Raw genomic sequence first — 7423 nt, forward strand, 5'->3', positions numbered from 1 at the left:
GCCCCGTTGTCCCGCTGGCGAGCCGTCGACACTTCACGTAGCTTCAAGGTGCACCTAGCCTGGCACAAGCGCCGTCACCGCCACTTGGTGGCAAACGGTGGTTGTTGATGATGCGGGGGAGTGGTGTTGCAGTGGTTAGCTCACTGCGCCACGAACCAGGCGACCCGAATCCCATCCCCACTCACGACCAAAACCGGTGGCGAATACGTGAACCGGTCCTCGGCCTCCCGTAGGTTGACTCAGCATTAAAGAGCAGTACCTGGTGCGGTTTTGTAAACATCATTTGGGAGACGAAGGCGGCCGTGAGTGGTGTTACCAACACCACCCCCCCAACACCACCCCCTGGCGTGCCGTTCTGGCCTGAATGAGAGTCTCCTCCACAGCACGTTCCCCAAGCGTTGGCTCAAGGCAGCTGGGGGAGGGAGGGGTGGGGTGGATCTTTGATGTTTTGAGATCTCAAGTATCCAGCGGTGGTTGTGGTTGACAACGGGAGGCTGATCGATGCCCGAGTCGAGGGATGGCTCCCTATTGGTCAACAATGTTACGTACGCTGATAATCTGGTGATTGCTGTTTACTCGGAGGAGAAGTTGGAGGCGCTGCTGCTGAACCTGGAGTGTGCCACTAAGAGATGGGGTCTTATCAGTCCCACCAAAACTAAGCACCTGCCTGGGTATTTTGTGCCATCATACACTCCACCCCTCAGCTCCCAATTGGTGATAGAGCGGTTGTGAAGAGAGTGGATAGTTTCCCATACCTGGGCAGTGTGATTATGACCATCCGATTTTTTTCTTTTCATCAGCTGTGCAACGCTCTGTGGGAGCTACCTGGTCTGTCGCTCTGCACGAAGCTTCAGGTCTTCACGGCCACAGTCATTCCCTCCCTTTATGCTTGCGACACGTGGACCCCTCTAATGGAACGTCTGCGCCGGTTAGAAACATTCAGAATGGCATGCCTACGATCCATCCTGGGTTTAACCAGGCTGGATTGTGTGAGGAGCTCACAAATCCTTGAAAGATTGGACACATTCCCATCAGTGAGCTCCTCCGGCAGGCAAGGCTGCGTTGGCTGGGTCATGTAGCCCGCATGCCCAGCCACCGCATGCCCAGGCAGCTTCTGTTTTGCCGGATCGAGGGGGCTAAACAGGCGAGACACGGGCTAGAGAAGAGGTGGAGTGATGTGGTACAGGAGGGCGTGGAGCTGAGTGGACTTGCCGACGACTGGTACCAGCGGTGACAAGATCGCCCTATATGGAAGAGGCTCGTGAAGGACGCTACTGAGCAGTTAGAGGCAGTCGCTCTCCAACAACAACGGAGGGCAGAGGAGTGACGCTCACAACAACGAGCGGAGCGCCAGGTGGATTAAATGGAGCAAGTTGGCATAGTAGGGGGTACAGCTGGTCCTTCTACCAGTCATCTCAGTCAGCCAACCCGTGGCACCTGCTGGGTCTGTGCCGAGACCTGAGCGGTGGGGCCCGCGTGTTTTAATGTCGCAGTATAATTGCAGTGGCTGCTTTCCCCCCGCGCGGGGTTCGAGGAGCGAGGGGGGGGGGCATTTCAAGGCGCGACTCGTGGCGATGGTGGTTGTGGTTGTGGTGAGTCATTCGGCAGGAAGCGATAAGTGAACGGGTCACCCCCCCCCATCCCTGCGCTCTCCCCATTCCCTCTCGCGCGCTCTCCCCTCGCTCGCATCACACTCCCGTATCGCGAGCCCCGCTCCCTGCACGCCACTCTCTCTCTCTGCCCGTGCACTGTCTCGCTGACATCTCCCTCCGCACACTCTCCCTACACTCCCACCTATCTCTCTCTCCCTCCCTCTTCGCTCTCCCTCCAACTCTCTCGTTCCACGCTCGCTCTGCACTCTCTCATCTCCTCGCTCTCCCCCCTCGCTCTCCCCTCCCACTGATTGCCAACGCGTCCACCTGACCCCCGCCCCCACCACCTCCCAATGTTGGCGAACAGCAGCGTCATGAATCTGACCACATTTAGCTCTGATACACGTTATACAGTACGGTGCTCTGTAATCATATGATCAATCATTGATTATCATGTTTTAACCCGTAGGTTTTCGCAGCCAATATGATTAATAGCTGATTTTTGGGTTTAGGCTCAAAACTCCAAAAATGAATTATGAATAACAATAATATTTTTTTATTATTAATTTCATAAATGCGTTTCATTTCACATTGCTCTGGGTCTTGACTTGTTGCCCCCGCATATAAATCGAGGCTGGTGAAACGGGAAGCGTTTTGTGCAAGAGTCGAGGATGGTAAACCCAACCAGGCCCGATGGTCTCGGCAGGTCTGCCCACCGTGCACCTCCCCAGACGTGGGTTTTGTGGTTTTTGTCCTGAGAATCGCGTGGCTACCCGGGTGACCACGTGTCCGCTTCAGCCTGCCGCTGTGAACAAGCGGTTGTCTCTAACGTGAGGCTGGTGACCCGAGCAGCGGTCGTGTCTACGGTAGACGTGGAACACATCAGGAATGTGTTCCAGATACAGCATCGGGGTTGCTCTCCACTGGGCTGTGTGCGAGGTGACCAGCATATGGCAGCGCAGCATGTGGACTCGTGAATCCATCTGTGCGGAGCTTTGAGTGTTTTTCTCCGGCTACTCTGAATTCCTTCCACACGAAACCAAAAATCAAACCATGAAAATTGCCGAACTCACGTGAGCAGGACCCCCTGAACAGGAGCCATGGGACTCAGTGAGCCTCTTCTGCGGGGGGAGGCAGGGGGGGGCGCTGGTTGGGGCCCCACGGAGACCACGAGGGGGCGCTATCACCACGTGGTGTGTGTGGGGGGGGGGCTACATGGGCAGCAGGGGTGGAGGTGGTGGAGGGGGGGGGGTATTTGAGATGCGATGTGGCCAGGGCAATCTATGGCGGTACAGCTTGGGAGTTGGGAAATCCATCTGTGCGGACCTTCTGCGTGTTACTCGCTGGCGCGTGCGGCTGGTGTTTTCTCTCCATGACCACAATTCATGGCCGAACATCAAACTGCAGCAAGACCCTCCTGAGGAGGGAGTCTTGAGACTCAGTGAAGCTTTCTTGAGTAAGCAACAAAATAATGTGTATTTACTTTTAACGATACATTGAACCGGTTAAAGCGTTAACCGATTGATATTTTATTGGAGGGGTGGTGGGGTTATGTTTTTAATTTCGGTTCAAGAAAATATAGCGGTTAATTCTGGTTTTCCGTTATGGTTTTTGGTTCCGACTGATTAGTGTTGTTGAAGGCAGTCGACAACTCAAACAGCTCTTCCCTTAGATTCGAAGCGTTCGCGACTGCAGGAATTACTCTTTGGTTCTTTCGGCAAAGTCACGTAGAAATAAATTAAATAATAATAGAATACGACGTTTCGATTGCAACACAAGCAGCCATCATCAGGTACGAATGAATGAGAAAACAAACATAGAAAATTTTGATTTCAAGCTTTCGTGACTGCAGGGATGCATATTCTTGGTTCTTTCGGTAAAGTCACGTAGAAGGGAAATAATAAAATAATAAAAATGAAACATAATAACAATTCTCACGACGGCTGCTTGCGCTGTGGCCGAAACGTCGTGAGAATTTATTGTTTTATTTTTTTATTTTAAACATAGCAAACTTGTAAATACAATGCAATACAACACATCACAGGGTCGGCCAACACAACAGTCAACACCCCACCTCGTTCACCGACTCTCTGTGTTGCATAATTATATTCCCAAGTTTACGATATTTGTTTTCTCATTCATTTGTACCTGATGATGGCTGCTTGTGTTGCAATCGAAACGTCGTGTTCTATTATTATTTAATTTAATTTATTTCTACGTGACTTTGCCGAACGAACCAAAGAGAGAGAGAGCTCTTGTCTTGTCACGTCTCGCACGTGGCGCGTGATGCACGAATGCCGCTCAATGTAACAGCTCTGCAGTGAATATTAGCGCCTCTAGTGGCTGTAGGGGAGACGTTAACCCATTGCATTCAGCATAGGGACATGAAATACTCGATTCTTACACTTGACATTCGATGCATGCATGCAACTCAATACTGTCATCAATATTTATCGATTAATCGATTAATTATTACACCCACTGCACTGTTTGCTGAAAGGTGGAATAACCAATGAGATTTCTACATCGACACCAGGGTCAGCCCCCCCCAATCCCCCACACAACCCCTCATGGCCCCCACCCTCTCACCACTCCCTCCCGATCGCCCCTCCCCGCGCCCCGCCTCCCCTCTTCGCTGCGACGTCACCGCGCGTCGCGTCCCGACCGTGATGACGCTCCCCCACGTGAGATGCCCCCCACGTGAGAGCCCCCCAACGTGACCCCCCCCCCCCCCACGTGACGACCCCCCCCCCCCACGTGACGCCCCCTACGTGAGAGCCCCCCACGTGAGAGGCGCTCGCTGGAGTCGCGGGCGCAGTGTGGAATTCGCGCAAGCGACGACACCAGCGGGCGTGCAACGCGCCCCTTTCTCTCTCGTGTCTACACGTGGAGGGCTTCTTTTTGACCCATCCCATCAGCCGCTCGGCCCTCTGGGAGGAGGGCACCTTCGTTATCAGCGGCATTTGTGCATCACAAGCAAACCTCTGGACTGGTATCGACAGTCGGTTTCTCGTCATCATCGGCAGCAAGAGGGCTGCCCTTTGCTTGCCAGATGATTAATCGGCAAGGACTGGCTTCGACACTGAGCGTCTCATCAGCTCGCTGGAGCCAATGGTGGCGAACTGCCAGATTGTTGACGGGCTCGGGCCCCGGCTCTGTGAGATGTGCGTCTCAGTTTGACGCTAAACCTCGACAACACACGACACGGACAGACGAGGACGCGATTCGACGAGGGTTGGATTGGAGGAATGTGGGGTCTGGATCGTCAAGACTATGAGGGGGTGGGACACGTGGTTAACCGCGTGAGATCACCCAACCATCATCACGCGCAGAGGGAGCGCTACGCACGCTGTGGTGAATATCGAACCCGTCGCGAGCCTCGTCCTCTAGGTCGACTGGGCCTTAAATGAGTACCCGGTGCGATGTGTAAACCTCAGTACTGGGGAGACAAAGGCGGCCTGCCGTGGTGCTCGCCACCCCACCCCCTCGTGTGCTGTGCCGGCCTTCATAGGCGCTCGCAAACAGCACTTGCTCCAAAAGTCTGCTAAAGGCTATGCAAGCGATCTTTGTCTTTGGCTACATAACACGCGGAGGGGCTGGGGGTGTTGCGCCAACTTCATGGAGGAGATTCGCGATTGATGTGTTGGGTGAACTGACCACGTCGACAGAATGTGTGTCATGAATCTTCCTCCACCCGACACGGCCAATCGAATGAGTTGTCACGTGACGGGCAGCGGTGGCCAATCGTTTCACTGCCGTTGCCGTCTCGCTACGCCCTCGCAGCCGGCACCTTCAGGGACGTCGCGAGAATTGGTCGAGAGCCTGCAGGCTCGGGATGAACCACGAGAAACGGAGGGGCTCGTTTTAACAACTCCGCACGGTTGGCTACGTACGGTGCGAAAGAAGTTCGACAAACACGCAGACACAAGATCGCCAAACCAGCGGGGAGAGGCAGACAGCCGTGGGAGCGGCCGCCACAAGAGGCAGACGAAGCGTCGGGGCGAGGATGGAGACGGGGTGGTGGCAGGAGGTGGTGCTGTGAAGGAGACACGTTGTCTGATGCTCTTTTAGTATTTAGATTCGCCACGAAGGGCGCTCACGATTGCCTTGAGTTGCGATCTGGGTTTGCGTATCGAGCCAGGGAGGACCCCGATAGAGGAGTGAGTGAGAGAGAGGATTCCCTTCCTGTCTCTAAGATCAGCAGTTCACCTGCAGCGTTGATTCAGCCAAGCCTGGCTCTGCCGCTGCTGATGAGACGCTGCGTGTTGAAGCCGCGTCCAGACTGTTGCTTGTCTTGAAACAACGCCGCTGGTGGAACGTACTCCCAGAAGGCCGTGCGGCTGATGTGATTTGTAGGTACAGATTTTTGTTTAGTAAAATTATATTTGATGTCGCGAGACGGGTAACGGACACGTGATTTAGTTTGTTCGCTATATTTTCCACGAAGACGCGAACGATTAGGGGGCGCCACGGTAGCGAGATGTTAACCACTTCTCCTGGTATACAGGAGGTCGTGGGTTGGGTTCAATCACGACCCTGACGACGCCTGTTGTATATCTGAAGTTTGCGTGTCTCTCCCCCCGCGGTCGCGTAGATTTTTAACCGGGTCCTCCCGGTTTTCCCCTCCACATTTAGAATCAACATCACCCGTTTAGAATATTTGGCTGCTATACATGTGCACGTGACGATACGTCACTTCGTTGAGCTCTCGTTTGTCATTGCCAGGTCGCTGCAGAATAAGAGCTATGGAAAGCTCAGTGGGGCTTCACCTGGTATCATTTAAAAAAATAGTTCGTCGTGTTTTTAATTGTTTTATCACTTCGGTCATGAAACCCAAACATCGCGGATTAAGAAGAGCGTGCCCACCGCGTGACCACCACGTGCCCATCGCTTACCTGCCGCGTGACCACGTGGTCCGCAAGGACGCGGTCCTCCACAACCGACGAAGGGGAAGTGAGACTGCGATTGAAGCGAGACCGCGAGGTGCCCAGTTGAAAGCGCGAGACGATTGCGGCGCCACCTTGGAAATGGCGCGGAGAGACACGGAGAGAGGGACTCGTTGACAAGACGAGGGCACCGCGCCCGGCGAGGTCGCGACTCCCCCCCCTCCCCTCGCAGGCGTGATCGATGTTCTCCGTGCTCCCAGACTACTTCCTACACGAATTGGCCAAACATCGCAGCAGCAGCAGCCTCCTGAACAATACGTCTTGAGACTCGGAGAGGCTTTTTTTTGATGCGTCAATAAGGGCCACTGTTATAGAGCTATCATCACGTGGGAGATCAGCGCTCATATGCTCGGGTCATCCCTCCACCCTCCCTCACTCTCTTTTACAATCAGAGGAAACAAGAAGAAGATGCTCGGTGTAGTCGGCACTTTGCTTCGTTCATCATTTAGTTTTTTTAATGCTTTGCTTCATGTAACCCCCCCCCCTTTTTAAATGAAAGATGTAACACCCTCTCCCTTCATTTATCTTCCACTCTCTCAACTCCCTCCTCCATAACTCCCCAGCTCCTATCTCATATTCTCTCCTTTCTCCTGTCGCACTCCCTCTGCCTCCAACCCCTGTCTCTCCATTCACTGCCCTCCCTCTCTCTCCACGCTCCCCCCTCTCGCGTGCTCTCTCTCTCCCTGACGCTCCCCGAGCCTTTCCCTCCCACCCTCGCCCCTCACTTTCTCACACCACTCTCTCTCTCCCTCTCTTACATTTCTCCCATGGCCTCTCTCTCCCTCCTCCCCCCACCACCACCACTATCTCTTATTCTCGCCTTCGCCTCTCCCTCTAACCCTCTCCCCCGCTCTCTCTCTCTCCCTTTCTCACACCACTCTCTCC

The sequence above is a fragment of the Lampetra fluviatilis genome, chromosome 14 (genome assembly GCF_964198595.1).
Source record: "Lampetra fluviatilis chromosome 14, kcLamFluv1.1, whole genome shotgun sequence".
In the NCBI taxonomy this organism is placed as follows: domain Eukaryota; kingdom Metazoa; phylum Chordata; class Hyperoartia; order Petromyzontiformes; family Petromyzontidae; genus Lampetra; species Lampetra fluviatilis.